This window comes from Odocoileus virginianus, chromosome 2, assembly GCF_023699985.2.
Source record: "Odocoileus virginianus isolate 20LAN1187 ecotype Illinois chromosome 2, Ovbor_1.2, whole genome shotgun sequence".
Taxonomy (NCBI): domain Eukaryota; kingdom Metazoa; phylum Chordata; class Mammalia; order Artiodactyla; family Cervidae; genus Odocoileus; species Odocoileus virginianus.
Window position 1 is genome coordinate 49,731,465 of NC_069675.1, and position 25,399 is coordinate 49,756,863.

The window sequence follows — 25,399 nt, forward strand, 5'->3', positions numbered from 1 at the left end:
CTGTGATTCCCGTGACTACTCCTGCATTCCAGGGGGATTCAGGCTACTGGACATTTATTTTATTCCTTTGTATAAATTTTTTAGATTTTCATGTTCCTTGTGGGTTTGCTTTGTGTCCACACATTTGAAAATGTAGACTTTCATTCTGCAACTTTTCACAATCTTGCAGATCAGTGCTAGCTCTAAGAAGTTGCTTATCTGTTTTCCTTTATTCCAAGCTTCCCCAAGACCTAGACTCTGCAGGTTTTTCAGTAGTCAGTATGAAGCAATACAGAGACTGGATCCACTCTGAAATGCTGGGGGTAAGGCCTTTTTCACACATCTCTTGTGGAGGGAAAAGCCTCAGCCGTGTGCCTTCTCCAGTCTCATAGAGCAGCACTGATTGTAACAGAATGTCCTACCCTTTGTTCTTTGCCGTTCCAGAGGACTGGGCTCTGCAGACTGTTCAGTGTTTTCTATGAGGTGAGATAGAAACCAACTCAATGGAACGTGTCCTGAGAGGGCAGAAGCCCAGGCAACCAGATACAGGTGCCAATCTCACTTTTCTTCCCATGAAAGAAATCACAGGGTGTCCATGAAATCAAAGTGTCTGACTCTTTGCGACCCCATGGAATGTAGCCCACCAGTCTCCTCTGTCCATGGGAGTTCCCAGGCAAGAATACTACAGTGTGTTGCCATTTCCTTATCCAAGTCTTTGTCCCAACCTAGGGATTGAACCTGTGTCTCCTGCCTTGCAGGGGGATTCTTTACTTCTAAGCCACCAGGGAAGACTTTGGACTTCTTGGTGCCGAGCTAAGCTGATTTGAGGGACGGACTGGTATAGGGGCTGCACTCAGTTTGTGCGCTTTTTCTTTGACTTTTTATCTGCATTCTAAAATTCCTTTTCAGCTATTTTGCTCTCAAAATTGTATGTGAGCTATTGTGCTCTCAGTAATGTATCAGTGATTCTGTGAAGAAACAAGAGCCAGGGTTTCCTACTCCACATTCTTGATTATGTCACTGTCTCTAATCATGTATTATCTCAAATGTTAAAATTCATGTTTTGGTAGGGCTGTAAAATCTATCAGTAATTTTTACACTGTTTTCTTTAACTTTCTAAATTAAATTAATGTAGAGACCATCCACTATTTTATTACTTGCATTTATTTATAGGCATACATTGTTTTATTACACTTTGCTTTTTTTGAGCTTTGCAGGTGTTGAATTTTTTACAAATTGAAGATTTGTGGCAACCTGGTTTTTGAACAAATGTATTGGCAGCTTTTTTTTTTTTTTTTTTCTAGTAGCATTTGCTTACTTCATGTTTACATATCACATTTTGGCAATTCTTACAATATTTCAACTTTTTCATTATAATTGTGTTAATTATAGTGATCTGCAATGTGAGAGACCTGGGTTCAATCCTTGGGTCTAGAAGATCCCCTGGAGGAGGGAATGGCAGGCTGCTTCAGTATTCTTGTCTGGAGAATTCCATGGACAGAAAATCTGGAGGGCTACAGTGCATGGGGTGGCAAAGAATTGAACAGGACTGAGAGACTAACACTTTTACTTTCATTGTGATCTGTGATCAGTGGTCAGAAATCTTGATATTGCAAAAAGATTTTTGCATATTCTTGTTGCAAAAAGATTATGACTAGCCAAAATGTCAGTTGATTTTTAGCATTTTCACTTTTTAGTTAAGGTATTTATGTTATATTTTTAGACATAAAGCTACTGCACACTTAATAGATTACCATATAGTTTAAACATAACTTTTACATGCAATGGAAAACTAAAAAAAAAAAAAAACCAACACCTTGTAACTTGCTTTATTGGGTATTGACTTTATTCCAGTGGTCCTGAACTGAACCTGCAATATCTTTGAAGTGTGTCTATATTTTTTAACATTAGTCACCATCCAGGAATTCACTGACTTTTCTCCATTTCAAGATTTTCAGGCTCGTCAAAGGTAGAATTGGTGTCACATGAGTCATCATATAGGTGTTTCTTTCATCCATACAAGCGAAGGGTGCAGGCAATCATTGAGCTCTAGGGAAATACTTATCCCTGTCCAACGCTCATACAGATTTTCAGATTATCTTTTAGGCATCAAAGGCCCTTAATTGATTTTTTTCTTTTTTCGGTCCTGCTTCAGATGACTGCCTTTATAGTAACCTCATTTATAGAGACTATACAATGATAGTCTACATGTGAAGCTTAACCCAGATTACATAGGAAGTCAGGACGTTTTGCATATATAAAATTCACTGTCTTACAGTCAATATAAAGGAACTATTCTTAACATTCTTTTAAAGTGTGACTAAAATTCAAAACATCCATTACCAATATTGAGACACTTAAATACCAAACTTCTGTAAATATGCATTAAAAATAACACCAGTGCCATCTATTCATAGATGGTAAGACTATATGAGACACTTCATGAAGTGGAGATTCAGCCTTGATCAGTACAATAAATGCAAAAAATGATACAGAATATTTGAATATAAATATGCATAGAATACTACATTTTTACATAAATAACTACATATGAATCAAGTTTTAAATATGAAACATTAAAACAAAAACACTGATATAGTAAAAATGAAGCAAATATGCTCACCTTTTCCATTAATATTTAGCATCATTCTAAGGATTAAAAATACAACTTGACAAGAAGGGTAAGTAGTGTACTCATTAGAAAAGTGGAAATAACTTGCTCACAAGAATAAAATCACAAATATTAAAAAATTAAAGCTAAGTGGTACCATAGTATAAAAATCTTATTGCATCATAAAAATGGATGCTTATTTTTCAGAAAAAAATTCAGAAAGCATAATTAAATAATATACCCCATTTAGAACAGCAGTAAAATTATAAACTGCTGACAAACTTCACGTTATATAAAATGGCCTTAAGTCGAAAACATTTATGCTTCTCTTGTGATATGGGCATAATTTTATTTTAAAGACATTTGAATTTTTAAGGACTCTGTTTTTTGGTTTGACTAGAATTTGTATCATTTAAAGGCAAATGATTAATCTAGGTAGTAATCAGGAAATGGTGGTATGTTTTTCACATTATATTCCCTTGTGGCTGAATTTTTTAAGTGTAGATAGTGTAGACCTTGGCTTTCTTCTGCCTTTAAAATATGCATTCAATTTATTGTAATATAGATTATTGTTGCTCTTATTCAGTTGCTAAGTCACGTCTGATTCTTTGTGACCCAATAGCCTTCAGCACACCAGGCTTCCCCGTCCATCACCAACTCCTAGAGCCTACTCAAACTCATGTCCATCGCATCCCTAATGCCATCCAACCATCTCCTTTTCTGTCATCCTTGTCTCCTCCCACCTTCAAACTTTCCCAGCATCAAGATCTTTTCCAGTGAGTCAAATCTTCACATCAGGTGCCCAAAGTATTGGAGTTTCAGCTACAGCATCATTCCTTTCAATGAACACTCAGGACTGATTTCCTTTAAGAGTGACTGGTTGGATCTCTTTGCAGTCCACGGGACTCTCAAGAATCTTCTCAGATGCCACATTTCAAAAGCATCAATTCTTTGGCACTCAGCTTTCTTTATAGTCCAACTCTCACATCCATATATGACTACTGGAAAAACCATACCTTTGACTAGACGGACCTTTGTTGGCAAAATAATGTCTCTGCTTTTTAATATGCGGTCTAGGTGGGAAATCTGGGTTCAGTCCCTGGATTGGGATGACCCCCTGGAGAAGGGAAAGGCTACCCATTCCAGTGTTCTGGCCTGTAGAATTCCATGGACTGTATAGTCTGTAGGGTCGCCAGGCGTCGGACATGACTGAGCGACTTTCGAAAAAAAAAAAAGGTTAGTCATAACTTTTCTACCAAGGAGCAAGGGTCTTATAATTTTATGGCTGCAGTCACCATCTGCAGTGATTTTGGAGCCCCCAAAAATAAAGTCTCTCATCATTTCCATTGTTTCCCCACCTATTTACCATGATGTGATGGAACCAGATGCCATGATCTTAGTTTTCGGAATGCTGTGCGTTAAGCCAACTTTTTCACTGTCCTCTTTCACTTTCATCAAGGGGCTCTTTAGTTCTTCCTCTCTTTCTGCCATTAGGATGGTGTCGTCTACATATCTGAGGTTATTGATATTTCTCCGGGCTATCTTGATTCCATCTTGTGCTTCTTCCAGCCTGGCATGTTGCAAGATGTACTCTGCATAGTAGTTTAATAAGCAGGGTGACAATATACAGCCTTGAAGTACTCCTTTCTCGATTTGGAGCCAGTCTGTTGTTCCATGTCTTGCTCTAAATGTTGCTTCTTTACTTGCATACAGATTTCTCAGGAGGCAAATCAGGTGGTCTGTATACTTAAACTAGTGTAAACACTAGGAAGCCTTTAGGTTTTATATTCAATACAGTTTCTACAACAATCTCAAACTTTGTCTGAAATGCGCAAACAAGAAACAGTCTCAGAATTTATGTTCCAAGACATTTACACAGTGCTCCACCTTTGTCCAGTTTCTCTCTGCATGTAGAATTGATCTTCTGGCCAAATTTCTTCCTCAAATTTCAAACTCTCCTTCTGATGGTGTTCTTCTTTTATTTATTCCTGCTGATAAAACTCATCGCAACAATAACAAAAAATAATAAAGAAATCAAGCACATATATTGAATGCATAAGGCAGGACATATTTTATTCTGAATACAATAGTATATTAACTTATTTAATTGTCCAAGAAACACATTGAAGTCTACAAAATAATTCTATTTTTTTTTCTTTCTCCTTATGATTTCACTGAAGAAATTCTTCAGTGCATTTCTAGGTACAAAGAAGCTATGTAAGTTCTGCAATCATAGAGTTGGTATGTGATGGAGAAGGAGTTTATCACAAGCACTCTAATACTAGGACTTACATTTCTATTGACTATACTATGCTGCCTAATCAAGGATAAACTAGAAGAAATAAGTATGGGAAGATATTTCAAATTAGTATGTCAGTTGAATTATGTACTATATATTAAGTGATACAGCTTTATTGTCTTACCAAACCCATATAATAACTTAACATGCCTTAAAACATAAACATCAATTAATTAATGGATATAGGATTATTAATTAAAAGCATCATTAACTATTTGTAAGCATTTATTGTGCTCTAATAATTTTCTAAATCATTAAAACCAATAAATGCTTTGATATATTAAACTTTTAAAACATGAATTTTCTTATCTTTATATTTACAAATGAGAACACTGAGGGAAATGATGATTAAATGGCATTTCTTTTTCTCCAAGAGATGTTTCTATCAATTCTTTGTTACAGACTTAGCACCTCTTAACTAAACTCACCACACATTTATTTTTACCCCTTTCTAGCAGGAAACAAAGATTAAAATAATTTGCAAATACTAACTGTTGTTCTCAAATAAGTCTCAACTAGCTACTGTGAATTTTTCTCAGTAAAAACAAGCTAAATTTCATGTGAGAGAAATAACTAAACTGTGGCAATGTTAGTTGTAAAGAATCCAGCTGCCCATGCAGGAGACGTAAGAGATGTGAATTCGATTCCTGGAAAGGGAAGATCCTCTGAGGGAGTGCATGACAACTCCAGTGTTCTAGGCTGGAGAATCCCATGGACAGAGGAGCCCAGCAAGCTACAGTTTACAGGGCCACAAAGAGACACGACTGAGAGACTAAAACTTCCGGATATTACACTAAAGACTTAAAATTGGTGTTGTAATAGCAGTTTTCATTAGAAATAATTCTTACTAAGACAATTCAGTCACCCAATCAAGGAAGTCCTTTGACTTGATACATGCAGAGGCACAACTAATGTGTCTGAGTTATTTCTAAAACTCAGAATGACACATTGTAAGTAAATATGTACCCTTAAAGTAACTCACTGCATACTGGACTATGAATAAGTTAGTTCTTTTCTTTGGGCTTCATTCGCTTGGAAAATTTGGAACGTGGATTGGGTGCTATTTTAGTAGTATGAAGTGGGATTTCCCTGTGGCTCAGATGGTAAAGAACCTGCCTTCTATGTGGGTGACCTGGGTTTGATCCCTGGGCTGGGAAGATCCCCTGGAGAGGTGAATGGCTACCCACTCCAGTATTCTGGCCTGGATAATTCCGTGGACTATACACAAAGAGTTGGACACGACTGAGCGACTTTCACTTAAACTTAAGTAGTATAACATTAATAAATCTTTAATTTTGCAGATGAAAGTCATGTGTCTGCTTCAAGAATTTAACTCCCAATTTATTATCCCTGACATAGTGCATCAAAGCTGTTTATACCAAAAATTGGCATAGTAATCCCCTTATACACAAATACTGCAAAGGTATATTTTAGTCCTGTTGTCATAAAATATGAATTAATAAATTCCAAGTGTCTTGTGCTGTATAGTTTTCATTTTTGTTCAAAAATTATTTTCTGAGTTAACTTCACTCTCTGCCTGAGGTGCATGCTAAATCACTTGTGGACTTAAGCCCACCAGGGTCCTCTGTCCATGGGATTTCCCAGTCAGGAATACTGAAGTGGGTTGCCATGTCCCCTTCCAGGGGATCTTCCCAACTCAGGGATTGAACTCACGTCTCTTAAGTCTCATAAATTGGCAGGCAGGTTCTTTACCACTAGCACCACCTGCCTGATGTAACACATCTCTATTAAAGTAAGAGTTTTTAACTTGACTGGGTTAACAATGGGTGCATTTCTCTTGCACTTTTCTTTGTGAAAATTTAAGATGAACATTATTTAAAATGTATAGTTCTCTGATTATGTTTTTAATAGCCTTTCCCATGTATTTGAAGGTATTTTGATAATATTTTGTGAATATTTGTGTCTGGTATCAACTGACTGATGGTAAAAATACAATAATCTGGGAAATAATAAGATGAAATTTGCTATGCTTATTGTACACAATTCAAGAGTGACTGTTGTAAAGGCTCAGCAATCCATGTCACCCAGCTATCTATCTGTCTAGTCTGTCGCCTCTTCCTTCCGCTTCCCTTTGAGTGGTGTGTGTCTGCTGGAAAAACAGACTTAGTGACTCCCTGAGCATATTTTCTGTATGTAACTGAAGCAGGATGACTATAACTATTGCCAGTAACATAGCTTTTTCCTTCCTTCATCTTTCCTTTCATGGAATGTTTGAAGGAAGTGTTATAGGCTGAAAGTAATTGACTGATATTTACATTATTTGATAATTTGTGCAGAATGAGTACATGCAAACCAGAACTGAAGCTACATGTATTGCTGAAGAAAAAACCTGTTGGATTAGTCTTGATGCTTGGGGCATTTCTGGGAAGGGGAGAACACAGGTAGCACCAGAGTGGGTGAGAGATTGAACAGAAGAAATTTGCAACTTGTATGGAAGCATTTAAATACTTAAGCAACACGTAGGGTGGCATTTGTCAGCATTGGAAATTAGAAGGTTGAAATTGTTAGTAATTTGATGAAATTGCAAAACAGAAAGAGACTCACACACACAGAGAATGAACGTATGGTTGCCAGGGGGACGAATGGGTGTAAAGGATGGACATGGACACATTGCTGTATTTAAAATGGATAACCAACAAGGACTCACTGTAAAGTACATGGATCTCTGCTCAATATATGTGGCAGCCTGAATGGGAGGGGAGTTTGGGGGAGAACGGATACATGTATATGTTGGCTGAATTTCTTCACTATTCACATGAAAGTATCACAACATTGTTAATCAGTAATACCCCAATGCAAAATAAAAACTTAAAAATAAATGATTAATAATTTGTAGTTTTGTTGCCTGAGTTTTTGCTCAAACTACAAAATTTAAAATCTAGTTAATTAAGCAAAGGTAATGTAGAAGAACATGTAAACAACTCATGTTAAGCCTGAGGTGTCTTAAAGTCCCTAAAGACTTTAGGCAGAAGCTAAAGGAAAACACTGAAATGCTTTTTGATCAAATTTTGTTACCAAAAGATTCTGCCTTTGATTAAAACTGAAGTTACATTTAGTAACATCTTTCTTTTTAAAATTTAGTGAAAATACTCTCCATGAGTTGAATAATATTGAAAATGTATTTTTGAATGGTTCAGTCAAGTCTATTTAATACAAATAATGGCACCCACAAGCTAAGATAATTATGATGTAAGGATACATTTTACAGCTGTAAATTTACCTTTGTATCAAAAAAACACTATAAATCCTTGTCTGCTACAGTGTTTAATAGTATGAAAGGTGCTTTCTCAAGCTATCTTAAAATACATTATTCTCAAGGAAACATTTGACAAATAAATTATAATTAATTATTTTATAGTTTAAAAGCATACATCCAGAGAATTATGGGAAAATTGAATAATAGCATCACCATCACACACAAAAAATTGTTCCTCAGAGAAACAAGTCATTGTTAGCACAAATAATTTGTCAGAAAGCAAGGAAAAAGTAAAAGTTGCTGATGCTCTGTCTGAAACATGTTTAGATGATAGTTGAACAAAGCTCTGATGCCTGTATTGTTTTTCTTTCCTTTTTTTGAGTCTAAATATGTTCGATGATAGCTATATCACATAAAGGGATAAAAAGGGATGATTTTAGCAGAACTTATGATACTAATGTGTAAACCTGAATACAAACGATGATTTGTCTGTTTGCCATTGCAGGATCTAACAGAGGACAAACAGTATAACCAAATCCTTCATAAACACTGATTTGAACCACTTGCTTAGTAGAAGCTATAAAGTGAATTTTTCTTCTAGTCTGAATAATTGGTGAAGCTGTTTTCATTAACTGAATAAATGACATCGCCATTCCATTACATTCTCTAAAATATTTTGATATTGTTAAATAATGATTTTTTTATCCCTTAAGTTTTTTCTCCCTTATATTAAGATATTCAATCTAGACTTTCTTTTCTATTGTTTGAAAGTTGTCTATAAATTACATTCTTAATTTAAATCACTTTGCTTTTCTATTTTTTCTCTTTTTCAATAGTAATACTGCTCAAATAATTTCATCAAATTTTCTGAATGTTTCTGTTTCAAAGAGCTCTTTGTAATCCTGAAATATCCTTACACCACTTAGCATTCTTGCATATGTTTGCAAGTATAGATGTATGTTTATATACATGCATATGGATTATTTACAGTGCAAATAATGCATGCATACATATATATCAAAATATATATATTTTATACACACATATATAGTAAATATAGACAAAATGCACATGTATGAGCATATATATATATCAATTATTGATAAAGACATTTTGAACTTTTTCATTCACTTCTTATAAAATATATGAATTTAAACATAATTTATTGACAACATATAGCAGCATAAATTTTTAGTAATATTTTGCTTTATTATTAATATAAATAATGAAGTGAGGTGAAAATCACTCAGTTGTGTCTGACTCTTTGAGAATACATGGCCTATCCAGTCCATGGAATTCTCCATGCCAGAATACTGGAGTGGGTAGCCACTCCCTTCTCCAAGGGATCTTCCCAATCCACAGATTAAAGCCAGGTCTCCCACATTGCAGGAGGATTCTTTCTCAGCTGAGCCACAAAAGAGACTGATTATTTTTCTTATATATCAATACTGTCATTCTCCTGTATGCAAATTTACACCTAAGATTCTCATACAAAAAAGTCAATATTCTTATCATCTCTTTTCAGTTCAGTTCGGTTCAGTCATGTCCAACTGTTTGTGACCCAATGGACTGCAGCATGTAAGGCCTCCCTGTCCATCACTAACTTCCAGAGCTTTCTCAAACTCATGTCCATCGAGTCGATGATGCCATCCAGCCATCTCATTCTCTGTCATCCCCTTCTCCTCCTGCTTCAATCTTTCCCAGCATCAGGGTCTTTTCCAAGGAGTCAGGTCTTCACATCAGGTGGCCAAAGTATTGGAGTTTCAGCTTCAACATCAGTTCTTCCAATGAACATTCAGTACTGATTTCCTTTAGGATGGACTGGTTGAATCTCCTTGCAGTCCAAAGGACTCAAGAGTCTTCTCCAACAACACAGTTCAAAAGCATCAATTCTTCGGCACTCAGCTTTCCTTAGTCCAACTCTCACATCCATACATGACTACTGGAGAAACCATAACTTTGACTAGATGGACCTTTGTCAGCAATTAAAAAGCAATGTCTCTGCTTTTTAATATGCTCTCTAAGTTGGTCATTGCTTTCCTTCCAAAGGGTAAGTGTCTTTTAATTTAATGGCTACAGACACCATCTGTAGTGATTTTAGAGCCCAAAACAGTAGAGTCTGTCACTGTTTCCATTGTTTGCTCATCTATTTGCCTTGAAGTGATGAGACCAGATGCCATGATCTTTGTTTTTTCAAATGTTGAGTTTTAACTCACCTTTTTCACTCTCCTCTTTCACTTTCATCAAGAAGCTCTTTAGTTCTTTTTCACTTTCTGCCACAAGGGTGGTGTCATCTGCAAATCTGAGGTTATTGATATTTCTTCTGGTAATCTTGATTCTAACTTGTGCTTCATTCAGCCCGTCATGTCATATGATGTATTCTGTATATAAGTTAAATAAGCTGGGTGACAATATACTGTCTTGATGTACTTCTTTCCTGATTTGGAACCAGTCTGTTGTTCAATGTCCAGTTCTAACTGTTTATTCTTGACCTGCATACAGATTTCTCAGGAGACAGGTCAGGTGGTCTGGTATTCCCATCTCTTGAAGAATTTTCCACAGCTTGTTGTGATCTACACAGCAAAGTCTTTGACATAGTCAATGAAGCTATAGATGTCAATAAAGATGTAGATATTTTTCTGGAACTCTCTTGCTTTTTTGGTGATCCAATGGATGTTGGCAATTTGATCTCTGAGTTCCTCTGCTTTTTTAAATCCAGCTTGACCATCTGAAAGGTCACAGTTCATGTACTGTTGAAGCCTGGCTTGGAGGAATTTGAGCATTACTTTACTAGTGTGTGAGCATTACTTTACTAATGTACAATTGTATGGCAGTTTGAACATTCTTTGACATTGCTTTACTTCAGGATTGGAATGAAAACTGACATTTTCCAGTCCTGTGGCCACTGTTCACTTTCCCAAATTTGTTGGTATATTGAGTACAGCACTTTAATAGCATCCTTTTTTTAGGATTTGAAATAGCATCCTTTTTGGATGTCCATATAAGAAAATATATTCACTTTGCTATAGTCCAACAGAAAGCCTGAGTTCTAAGACTAGAAAAGACTCTATTGAGTTTCCAACATCAATGTCTACTAATACTTCACACAAAACTCTGTGAACAGAAATGTTCATAATTATGTGAACGTGCAGCTCATCCCCATGATCAAATATAAGAATCAGTTTTGAACACCTGCCATGGGCCATTTTTAGAGCACTTGTCATGAACCTAAAATTCAGTTTTGATTTAAATGCTTGCTCTCATTTTATCAGTTTAAACTGGATATTCTTATATGTCAGTAATTCTAGATGAACACTAGAAAAGAAAAAGTCTTTTAAAGCCATTTTAATGAAAAAATGGGCCTCATGTTTAAAAACCAAAATTCACCAAACCAAGCATATTTATTTATTTAAAGTACAACTAAAAACAATGAAGTATTTATGAACATACACTCTTATGCTCACTGTATTTGTGAAGAATTTAAATAGGACTGACTCTTTGCATCCACTGGGAGTCAGTGAAAGAATCTGACTTTATGAGCTTAAAGGCATTTCTTTCAACAGAAGATAGAAGTCAAACTTCTATATTATAGGTCAGAAAAAGTTTCAATGGCCACAACACTGTGAGTTTAATTCACCAGACAACTAAGAGTTTATATGAAATTATTTGTTAACATTAACTTTTTTGAAAATATTCTAAATTGTTTGAGCCTACTTTGTGGTTATAGGTCAATTAACACTAACAGATGTGAAATCTTTTGAAAATGAGTATCTTATTCCCAAATAGATATTGAGTATCTTCACTGGAATCAGAGTCAAATCTAAAGAACAAATTCACTCTGTGATCTTGAGACCACTTACCCCTGTAGTTACACATTTTACCAACAAATAAAATAAAAGATCACTGAACTAGATAACTCTTAGAGTTTTTACTAGAGCTAACATATATGACAGGTGCTGCCATTGTTTGGTCACTAATGTTTGACTCTTTATGACCCCATGGAGCATGCAGGTTCCATGGGGTTTTATAGGCAAGAATACTGGAGTGGTTTGCCATTTCTTCCTCCAGGGGATTTTCCTGACCCAGGAATCAAACCCATGTCTCCTGAATTGACAGGAGGATTCTTTACCACTGGAGCCACTCAGGAAACCCAACATATATGACTATTTGCTTCTTCTTCTTCTTTTTTTTTTTAATTTGCTTCTTTGTTACATGAAAAGGGAAAGTGACTTTGAGCAATTTAAAAGGGAAAGTAATATCATAGCAGATACTGTTTACTAAAAATCCAGACTGAGAAAGTCTCATATAGAAACTGACATCACTGGACTATTGTAATTCCATGGGTAATTTAATCTGCTAGCTGGCAAACTCAGTCCCATTGAAAATGCTGAAATGAACAAAAGGAAGTTTTTACCACAATTCTTAAATTACTGTGAATAACTAAAACTAGCAAAGATAATGTAAAAAAAAATCTAAAGCCCTCTTCTACCCTCAACTCTGCTGCAGAAAATAAAAAAGAAATGAAATTGGAGGATCTGATATGCAATTGTTGAATGTGCAATTATTTTTCAGAATAATAGACTCATTCAGAGAAAATGACAATGGCATTGTCTGTGATGGTCTTTGAGGCTTCCCTTGTGGTTCAGCTGGTAAAGAATCCTCCTGCAATGCAGGAGACCTGGGTTCAATCTCTGGGTTGGGAAGATTCCCCTGGAGGAGGAAATGGCAAACCACTCCAGTATTCTGACCTAAATATAAAAAAATCACACTTTAGAATATGTGGATGCTATTTTTTAGAAAGAGAAGTATATGCCATGAAACCCACTATTCATATGCTTAATATTATTCTAAATATCATTAATTAATTTAAATAATTTACCTATTACTAAAGTAAGATTATATCATTTGTTTGGTGCTGATTTATAATGTGATAAAATATTTCTGAAACATAATTTGTTTGGTTTACAAATCTGACAATAAAAATTTCCACACTCTTTGCTTGGCATCTGAGAACAGCCAGGTGATTTTTGAGTTTGAGAAACTGACAACACTCCATTTCAAGCACCTGAAGGAAGATGACATAGAAATGGTTATTTCCTTTTTTTTTTTTTTTTTTGTATAATTACTACTAACGAAAATCTCTAAGGCAGGAATGAGATACAATCAGAATGTACAATAAAGTGAGAAAAGATAAATGCATATTGTTCTTGGCAAATGATGGATCATTATCTTTTAAAGAAAGAGGCTAAGAACAATTTGGGCTCCCCATTTGTTAGTAAACTTTATTTGCAGAGAGAAGCAATTTGTCTAAACTTCCATAGTGAGTTGATAACAGACCAGAGATTCAAACGAAAACCAAGTTCCTTGGACTCCAACCTAAGTCCTCACTCTGTTTATCACAAAACTGTATAACAAAATTTCAGTTGAAATTGTGTACAGCCATGTTTTAAGTGGTGGTAGATTGCCTGCTGTGTGCTCTGTGCTTAGTTGCTTCAGCCGTGTCTGACTCTGCAACCCCATAGACCTTAGCCTGCCAGGCTCCTCTGTCCAAGGAATTCTCCAGGCGAGAATACTGGAGTGCGTTGCCATGCCCTCCTCCAGGGGATCTTCTCAACCCAGAAATCGAACCTGTGTGTCCTTTATCTCCTGCCTTGTAGATGAACTCTTTAATGCTGAGTCACTCTGGAAGCCCATAGTAGATTGCCTATTAAGAGTCAATACTAATAATATGTTCCTTCCTTAATAATGCCAAATCATCTGATTTGAGTCACTTATGTGTAAATAGAAAATATTGACATCTAGGTAATATGATATAGAAAGGGTCAAAGGTTTGCACTCGCCAAATGCACTTGCTTCATGACTTACATAAAATATGATTCCACCAGACTTTTTACACCAGTATTGTGTAAGACTAATAACCTTTATGGATACAAAATTAATATGTGAATAATATTAATGGAGGTGTTATCAGACTGGTTAGCCTTAGAGAGCAGAACCTTAGGGAATGATGCTAGATAAGATGGATAATAAAATTGCCTCTGGGAACTACCTGCTATACCATATTTTTCTGTATGCATCTTTTATGAATTTATAATAGAAATAACATGAACCTAGAAATTAAACTGAGATAACACTGAAATGTAATTTTGCATATGCTACTAACTCACACTAAATATTTAAAAGTTGCCTGAATTCTTTGAAAATCAGTTTTCTATTATATATAATGAGAAAGATAATACCTTACTTATTTAACTGTTATTAAGAGTAAATGTGATGATGTATATAAAGCACTTGATTATTAACATTGCTAGACAATGTGCGTGGATCTCTTCTAGTCAGTTTTAGATAAGCCTAATTGTTATTTCTGTTTCACAAATCCATAAATTGAGGGTAAATGATATTTTTTACATCACACAGCTAATAAATGACAAAATGTAGAAATATTACCAGATTCGTCTGACTCCAAAGTTTTGATGCATTTAATCTTTCTGCTATATTCCTTCTCAAAGAGCATGATGGGTAACATGTGTCAACTTTATTGGACTAACACATGCACAGACAGTTGGTCAAAAATTTCTAGGAACTTCAGGAAAGGTGTCTCCTAAAAAGATTACAATTTTGAATCTGGAGACTTAATAAAGATGATTGCTCTCTCCAAGGAGGGTGGGCATCACCCTTACTGTTGAGGATATGAATAGAAGAAAAATCTGGCATGTTTGCAAGCTCAGTCTTATCTGACTCTTTCTGACCCCATGAACTGTAGCCCTCTAGCGTCCTCTGTCCATAGGATTATCCTGGCGAGAATACTTGAGTGAGCTGCAATTTCCTCCTCCAGGAGATCTTTCTGATCCAGGGATAGAACCCATATCTCCTGCAGCTCCATTATTGACATGTGCATTCTTTACCACGAGCCACCTGGAAAGACCAACAAATGTAGACAAAGGGCAAATTCACCCTCTCTCCTTCAGCTGTGATATCTGTCTTTTGCCCTTCGATATTGGTGATGCTTCTTGATTTGGGGCTTTCAGATTCAAATTGGGGCCCTGATTCTGAGACCTTACCTTTTGGACTTAAGTACACCACTCATTCTCCAGCTTATAAACAACAGACCATGGAACTTTGTGGCTTCCATAACCACCGGAACCAATTCCTATAACAAATATAGCAAACCTCTCTCTCTCTCTCTATATATATATATATATAATATATATATACATATATATAATATATATATATTAATATATGTGTGTGTGTGTGTGTGTGTCTCTATAATACATAAGATATTTTCTCTGGAGAGCCCTGACCAACACACAAAGCTGACAAGCTGACAAAATTTAGGTGTTCTGTAGGAGAGCAGTAGAAAGATGTGGAAATTTGAAACATCCTTTGAATTTGAAGTCTCCTTTAAGAGCAGAAAGTCTAGTAAAGAATTCCTTGCCCTGGCATGAATGACAAAACTTTATAATTATTAAATAGAGAAAGAAGCTTAATTCTTATTGACTAGAAAGAACAATTTAGCAATGTTCAAACTTTGCAAAAAAAAAGACAAAAGTCATGTGCTATCACCATTCAAAACAATTTTTTAAGCTGGATTTAATTCAGATAACTATTTAGGCTTCAGAACAATAGACTTCCAATATTTGAACAGATACACACAGACCTTATCAGACCACAAGGGATGGAGCTCCAAGAGGATGGTAAGTGCTATAGCTGTGGAGATGACTACAGAAATGTAAATAAATGACAGATGGGAAAAAATGGAGAAAACTACAAACCCAAGTGGATAGCCTAAAAATGCCTCTGCCAATTTAGTAATTAAACTGAGAAGTTTATAAGGCAAACTGAGAATCACATATTGGTGGAGAAAGGCAAAACTTTATGAATATCTCGGGGCTCTGACTGGAAAACCTAAACCGAGAATAGGATAAGCCCTGTGAAAACTGATGAAAGAGAAAAGGAAAACTTTGAAAGAAGGTAAGTCAATACAAATGAGATATAGGAACACTATTTGAAGAATATAGTATGATATTATCATATGCCAAAATTTTATTTGAGTGATTTGGATATAGGAGATAAGCAAATGAAAGACACATGGAAAGGGATTAGTCATTAGGGATCAGATACTGTACAACATGTGTTTTATATTATGTATATTGAATACATAAAATTTAATATATGTTATATGTATACATAATCTACAGTCTCTCTGTGTGTGTATATATATATTTTTTCTTATAACAGCCTTGAAGGATATTATTATTTTCATCTAGGAGACAGGAATTTGAGTCACTTAATTTCCAGGTCACACAGTTTGGAGAATTGACCCTGAACTCATTTTCATTTTGTTTTTCTTTTTTAACAGAATAAGGGATTTAATTATTTATTTTTAAGTTAATTTTTACTGGAATATAGTTGATTTACAAAGCTGTGTTAGTTTATGCTGTTCATCAAGTGAATCATTTTTATTATACATATAACCACTTTCTAGATTCTTTTCCCATATAGGTCACTGTAGAATATTGAGTAGAGTTCCCTGTGCTATATGGTAAGTCTTCATTAGTTGTCTATTTTATATATAGTAGTGAGCATATGTCAATGAGAGTTTCCCAGTTTATTTCTCCTCTGTTTTTCCCCTTGGAAACCATAAGTTTATTCTATATGTTATTCTATTTCTGTTTTGTAAATAAGTTCATTTGCACTTTTTTTTTAAGTTTTCACATATAAGTGATATCATATGATACTTGTTTTCCTCAGTCTGACTTAGTTCTCTCAGTATGATAAATCATTTCAACTTACAGTCTTAGACACGGAACACATCTGTCCCACAGTGGATTGAGAGTATCTTTAAAATAAAGAATTACAATAGGTTGAAACTTTTATAAAAATGATTATTTCCCTTATATCATTGTATGCAGATGTGGCTTGACGTATCAGAAAGTGGAGTTACTTCTGTGCTGGAGTGAGCGTAAGAGAAGGCTTTACAGATAAGACAGTATCTATCAGCCTGCAAACTCAGAATGACTGTTCTTCTCTGTTTTAGCCCATGTTTTATCCCTTGGGCTGTATATATTAAGTATTTGGTAACTGCTCAATAAATGTTTGTTGGGTACACTAATTTGGGATCAGTTTGCAAATAATGCAGTCACTGGGTTATAAACAATACATGGTTTTATTCTTTTTAAGTCTCCAACTGAATCAGACCCACTCTCATCTACTTAGTTATTACCTTCTCAGTATCCTTATTTTTTTTTTGTCATTTCTAAATAATAAATGGTCTCATTTTGCTTCCTGAAAGTATGTTCTGATTATATTCAGAGCTGTGATTTTATACACAATTCAAAATTATTTTTATCTGTTTCCCACAGTACAAAGTAGACCAGGGGTGTTTGGTGGGGCTAAACAAGGGAAAGGGCAAAAGAAGTAGACAGAGTTATTTTGCTTGAATGTTAGAATACATTTCTCCCCTTGGGGGTGACTGATGCACTCTATTCAATGTAGCTTTTGCACTTCATGTGGATCTGACAGAGGAGCAGGGGACATTCCTTACCATCTGAGCCACCAAGGAGAGAGTCAGACATGACTGAAGTGACTTAGCACACACTAATGCAGGGGAAATTCAGGGTCCTAAAGACAAAGGTCTACTCCTGAGCAAGATGCCATGGCTAGTCATATCCTGGTGCCCCACTTATAGCCCTGAAGACCTCTAATTGCTATTTCTCTTTGGGTTCTTTATTTCCTATTCTAAAAAGTATGAGCATGAATCAACAGATTTCCTGGCTGAGCATAGTTCAGTTGAGTCATAACATCATGGCCCTCTGATTTTCAAGATACACTTCAGTCTTTATGTGGGATTCTGTTTGAATTCCCTTGGTCTCCAGGAGGATGGATGCCATTATTTCTGAAGAAAGGGGTACAAAGAAAGAGCATAACTGACCATAATTTTACTACTGTAAGGTAATGCTGCAAAAGACAGATCTGCTCTCCTTAGTAAATGGATGTGGGATTGAAGGTAAGAACTGGTGCTTGAATTTTCAAACTTCTGTATATCTTGAAGAGAGAAACTGACTCTATCTGCTCTTCATTTGTGTGTGCTTTGCATGCTAAGTTGCTCAGTCGTGTCTGACTCTTTGTGACCCCATGGGCTATAGCCCACCAGGTTTCTCTGTCCACAGAATTCTCCAGGCAAGAATACAGGAGTGGGTTGCCATGTCCTCCTCCAGGATATCTTACCAACCCAGGAATCAAACCTGTGTCTCTTATGTCTCATTATTGGCAGTTGGATTCTTTATCACTAATGCCCTGTTTTATTTTCCTTCAAATGTAAAGCAAATTAATTACATATTGTCAGTCACAACACTCTATCATAATGCCAGGCCAAGAGTAATAATTCTTTTAAAAATGGCTGTTACAAATTACAAACACAATATTCAAATTAATTAGTGTAGTACTTTTAATTGTGTCAAAAAGCAAACTTGGCTTTGTAGTACTAAATAGAGTGAGGAAGAATATTCCAAGCAAGGAGAAAAGCAGTAATTCAATGAGACTAGATTATGGGTTCTTAGAGTAAGATTCTATGAATGGACTGGATTTTAAGAAACAACCCTAGAGAATGGACTTTCTTGTGGACTTTATTCAGCAGCCCTTGAGAAGGCACTGGACCATGTGTAAGTTGTAGAGACATTTTATTGTGTCTGTAATCAAAATATAACCCTTATGTAAGCATCCAAGTTAGGAAGGAAGGAGCGAGCAATTTGTATAGGAAGATAGTGCAATATTTATGAAAGAACTGAAGAGCTTGATGGGAGAATTTGATGGAACCACAAAGGAAGTGGGAATTAAAAATAATAAAACCAAGAGAATAGATTATAGAGTTATATCAGATGTGGAGAATTTATTCTTTGCTACATGTTGCTGAGCAGAAAGAAAAGTTTGTGCCCAGAATTCCTCTCAGAAAAGAACTGGAGCAGGTAATTGTAGCTAACTAGGACAGAAAAAAAAAAAAAAAAAGGTTTTTTTCTAATCAATGTGAATATGGAGTTGTTTCTTTTTATTACACTAATATTTATGAATATGTAATGTCTTAATTCTGATAAAAGGTAGCTTTATTCAAGTTATCTCAAGTTTATGGAAGCATTCCTACATGTATTTTGAGATGTAATTTCTATAAAACATGAAAGATGCATAGTTTGCCTTTATCTATTTTTAAAATGTAGTGGTTGAATCTCATATGAGTCCTTGAAAAAATATTATTTCTTTATTTCTGATCCAAGAAATCAAAAGTCAAAAGAGATGTGTCACAACAATTAATGCAGGTACAAATATCTACCCTTTTAAACTGCCTTTGGTAAAGCTGTTTATGTAAATTGAAGTCTGACCTGACTTGCCTATTCATTACTCTGCCAACTTATTTTACTTTATTTTTGCACTTCATTCTTTTCCCTGTTCTTGTTTTTTTTTTTTTTTTTTTTCATCTCGGACTTCCTGCAAGAATTTTTACTGGCATGACTTTAAAACACCATAGAAGATGTCTACATTTTCCTTCAATATCATCACTGGAGAGAATCACTTGCTTACAAATTCACTCTGGTAAATTCTTAAAAGCTCAACCTCACCTAAACTTTCACACACAAAAGGTTAAAGATAACTTGTAGATTATTCAGATTGCTCATATCAGTGTGATGGGATAAAGAAGAGTATAAATAGTAAAGGAGAAACATTGTAATAAGTGATTGTTTTCTTAAAACTCCCATTCCCTCTGGTTAATGGAAGTCATTGATTTATCCAGTACCACTAAACACTTTTATTCTAAGAATTGTTCAAATCACTATTATTTCATAAACAAGTAAAAAAAGTAAAAATTCATAATATTTATCTATTGCTTTATCAAAATTCAGTATCTGTTGTTGAAACTGATCACATCTTAAATTTCTCCAGGGTTATTAGCTGAAGAAATCAGCATTTATGAGTTGATATTTTATTAGCAAGAAGTGATAGAAGCTATCAGTAGGACGTTGCTGTTCCATTAAGGAGAGCATGTGTTAATCCACCGGGAGTGGTGATAAAGATAAACTAGTTTAAAATGTTAGTCACCAAGTTGTGTCCAACTCTTTGCAACCTCGTGGACAGCCAGGCTCCTCTGTCCATGGAATTCTCTAGGCAAGAATAGTGGAGTGGGTAGCTATTCCCTTCTTCAGTGGATCTTCCCAACCCAGGGATTAAGCCCAGGTCTCTTGCATTGCAGGCGGATTATTTTGCCATCTGAGTCACAAGGGAAGCCCTATTACAAAAGATAAGCTAAAACAATGCAATATAATTTCTAAGTGCTAAAAGGTTTAGTCAAAAAAGTGACTGAAAAGAAGTTTGGAGAACAGTCTTCAACACAGGAATAGAGGTGATTTTATGTTACAAGTGTCCATGACTTTGAGACTAAGACAATTTGAAGCCCTTTCCATAGGTCAATGTTTTCTGAAGTACACATATTTTAAAACCAGAATCTTATTAGAAATCTAAAATATGAATTTTTAAAATTGTGGAAACATCCAAATGCTTGTTTGCTTTTTTTTTTTTTTTGCTGTTTTGAAGGGTTTATTTTTTTAAATTTTATCAATTTTTAATTTTTTAATTGGGTGAGAATTGCTCTACAATGTTGTGTTGGTTTCTGCTGTACAATAATGCACTCAGTATTACCAATTATAAGAGAAATACAAATCAAAACTACAATGAAGTATCCCTCATACCATTCAGAATGACCATTATCAAAATATCTACAAACAATAAATGCTGAAGAGGATGTGGGGAAAAGGGAAACTTTGTACACTCTTAGTGGAAGTGTGAATGATACAACTATTGTGGAAAACAGTACGGCAAGTCCCATAAAAACTAGAAATATGGAGAAGAAAATAACAATACACTCCAGTATTCTTGCCTGGTAAATCCCACAGACAGAGGAACCTGGCTGCTACAGTCCATGTGGTCCCCAAGAGACTGACAAAATTTAGCGATTAAACAACAATATATAATAAGATTAGTTTTTTCATCATTGGGGAAATGATGTTTTAACTATAGGTTATCAACTTTCCAAAAATAAAGAAAGCATACCTAGACCTTACAAAGAAATATGAGACAATTGTATTTAACAGGTTTAATTATGAAATAATATGTTAGAAGAAAACACAGGAGGAAGAAGGGTTTACTGAGTAGGAACAGAGGCATGGAAGACACGAAGAGAGTAAGTCAGCTTGTACAAAGATTTAAATAAACTTCAGCATAGCAAACTGTGCCAAAAAGATATAATAGACAATTGGCAAAAAATCACAGTGCCTAAAAACAAATATGTCATTTACAAACAGAGAGTCCTATGACACGTACAAAGCAGTTGGGGAAATAGGTGGGTCACCAACAGGGGTGTCACACTAGAAGAACTCAAATAAAGAAAATGTATTAGGTTATTAACCTCATTGGCCAGACAATTATGAATTTATAACAAATCTTGACTCTCAGATGTGTAAAAATTTAACCTGGTTAATATGTGGTACCTGTATCAGTGTGGAAAACAGGAGGCTGCTCATCATTACCCGTGCAGATATGTCTCCTCTGGTTTGGGGTGGTAATATGGCAAGACCTGTCCACTTTATAAATGTGTGTTTCTTTTGAAACAGTAATTCTAGATCTAAAGTTTCATCCCACGGGAAAAAATATATAGGTATAAATAAAAAATAAAAACCAGGAATAAATCCACCATATGACCCAGAAATTTTATTACTGGGCATAAACCCTGAGAAAGCCACAATTCTAAAATACATGTGTACCCATTCATTGCAGCACTATTTACAAATACTTCTTTTTAACAACCATTTAATATATTAATTTTGCTGACATGTCACCTTTGGAAGTTAGAATAAAGTAGAAAGGCATACATTTAAAATAGAGCATATTTAGAAACAACTCATGGTTTCCCTTTTATTTGTGACTATATTCAATTTAAATTTGCTAGGCATCCATTTCGGGAGTTTCCTTAATGACACAATGGTAAAGAATTCACCTGTCAATGCAGGAGATGCAAGAGATATAGTTTCGATCCAAGTGTCAGGAAGATCCCCTGGAGTAGGAAATAGCAACCTGTTTCAGTATTCTTCCCTGGAAAATTTCAGGACAGAGGAGTCTGGTGGGCTACAGTTCACAGGGTCACAAAGAGTTGGACATGACTGAGGGGCTCAGCACACACACACACACACACACACAGGCTTCCATTTCATTATCTCAAAGTGGAGGAAACAAAACTTGTCTCAAGGACCTTGAAGGAATTGAGTAGGAAAAATTATACAAAGCCCTGAGTATTACGTCTGTCACAAGGAAAATACCAATATATGTCTACTTAATATTTCTCTCTACATTTCCAAAATTATGGTCCACAGAGCAATAAGTCCATTAGATGTTTGTAGTGCTTCATGGTTCAGTCATTTCTGACTCTTTGTGACCCCATGGACTGTAGCCTGCCAGGCTCCTCCATCCATGTGGCTTCTCCAAGCAAGAATACTTGAGTGGGTTGCCATGCCCTCCTCCAGGGGACTTTCCCAACCCTGGGATTGAACCCAGGTCTCCCACATTGCAGGAGTATCAGTGTGTATTAATCTTATATTGACATATGTTTTCCTTTCTCTTGGATAATATCTAGGATCGGAACAGCTGGATCATATGTAAACATGTAAATCAGGATTTTTGAACCTTAGGTATTTTGCCATTATGAACCGGATAATTATTATAATTATTTTGGGAGGTTGTTCCAAACTTTGTAGAATATTCAACAGCAGCATGGTCTTAACCATCTAAATGCCAGTAACAGTCACTGCCAGTTGAGACAGTCAAAAATTAGATATTTACAAAGGCCTCTGATGAGGCAAAATCAGATCCCTGTTGAGAATATTTCTGTTGTTTAGTTGCTAAGATAAACAACAGTGATCAATGCAAAGAAATAGAAGAAAACAATAGAATGGGGAAGACCAAAGATCTCTTCAAGAAACGTAGAGATACCAAGGCAACATTTTAGGAAAAGATGGGCACAAAAAATGACTCAAATGGCATGGACCTAACAGAAGCAGAAGACACTAAGAAGAGGTGGCAAGAATGTGCAGAAGAACTATACAAAAAAGACCTTCATGACACAGTTCAGTTCTGTTCAGTTGCTCAGTCGTGTCCAACTCTTTGGGACCCTATGAACTGCAGACCACCAGATCTACCTATTCATCACCAACTCCCAGAGTTTACCCAAACTCATGCCCATTTAGGCGGTGATGCCATCCAACCATCTCATCCTCTGTCACCCCCTTTTTGTCCTGCTTCAATCTTTCCCAGCGTCAGGGCCTTTTCAAAAGAGTCAGCTCTTCACATCAGGTGGCCAAAATATTGGAGTTTCAGCTTCAACACCAGTCCTTCCAGTGAACATTCAGGACTGATTTCCTTTAGGATGGACTGATTAGATCTCCTTGCAGTCCAAGGGACTCTCAAGAGTCCTTCTCCAACACCACAGTTCAAAAAAATCAATTATACTGTGTTCAAATTTCTTTACAGTCCAACTCTCACATCCATACATGACTACAGGAAAAACCATAGCCTTGACTAGACGGACCTTTGCTGGCAAAATAAAGCCTCTGCTTTTTAATATGCTGTCTAGGTTGGTCATAACTTTCCTTCCAAAGAAGAAGTGTCTTTTAATTTCATGGCTGCAATCACCATCTGCAGTGATTTGGGAGCCCAAAAAAATAAAGTCAGCTTTATTTTCACTGTTTCCCCATCTATTTGCCATGAAGTGATGGGCCTGGATGCCATGATCTTAGTTTTCTGAATGTTGAGCTTTAAGCCAACTTTTTCACTCTCCTCTCACTTTCATCAAGAGGCTTTTTAGTGCTTCTTCACTCTCTGCCATAAGGGTGGTGTCATCGGCATATCTGAGGTTATTGATATTTATCCCAGCAATCTTGAATTCAACTTGTGCTTCATCCAGCCCAGTGTTTCTCATGATGTACTCTTCATAGAAGTTAAATAGCAGGGTGACAATATACAGCCTTGATGTACTCCTTTTCCTATTTGGAGCCAGTGTGTTGTTTCATGTCCATTTCTAACTGTTGCTTCCTGATCTGCATACAGTTTTCTAAAGAGGCAGGTCAGGTGGTCTGGTATTCCCATCTCTTGAGGAATTTTCCACAGTTTACTGTGATCCACACAGTCAAAGGCTTGGCATAGTCAATAAAGCAGAAATAGATGTTTTCCTGGAACACTCTTGCTTTTTCAGTGATCCAGCAGATGTTGGCAATTTGATCTCTGGTTCCTCTGCCTTTTCTAAAACCAACTTGAATGTCTGGAAGTTCATGGTTCACGTATTACTGAAGCCTGGCTTTGAGAATTTTGAGCATTACTTTATTAGTGTGTGAGATGAGGGCAATTGTGTGGTAGTTTGAGCATTCTTTGGCATTGCCTTTCTTTGGGAATAGAATGAAAACTGACCTTTATCAGTCCTGTGGTCACTGCTGAGTATTCCACATTTGCTGACATGAGTTCAGCACTTTCACAGCATCTTCTTTCAGGATTTGAAATAGGTCAACTGGAATTCCATTACTTCCTCTAGATTTGTTCTTAGTGATGCTTCCTAAGGCCCACTTGACTTCACCTTCCAGGATGTCTGGCTCTAGCTGAGTGATCACACCATCATGTTTATCTGAGTCATGAAGATCTTTTTTTGTACAGTTCTTCTGTGTATTCTTGCCACCTCTTCTTAATATCTTCTGCTTCTGTTAGATCCAGACAATTTCTGTCCTTTATTGAGTGCATTTTTGCATGAAATGTTCCCTTGGTATCTCTAATTTTCATGAAGAGATATCTAGTTTTTCCCATTCTATTGTTTTCCTCTATTTCTTTGCACTGATCGCTAAAGAAGGCTTTCTTATCTCTTCTTGCTATTCTTTGGAACTCTGCCTTCAAATGGGTATATCTTTCCTTTTCTCCTTTGCTTTTTGCTTCTCTTATTTTCACAGCTATTTGTAAGGCCTCCTCAGATGGCCACTTTGCTTTTTTGCATTTCTTTGTCTTGGGGATGGTTTTGATCCCTGTCTCCTTACAATGTCATGGACCTCCATCCATACCACTCCATCTATCAAATCTAGTCCCTTAAATCTATTTCTCAGCTCCACTGTATAGTCATAAAGGATTTGATTTAGATCATACCTGAATGGTCTAGTGGTTTTCCACACTTTCTTCAATTTAAGTCTGAATTTGGTAATAAGGAGTTTTGATCTGAGGC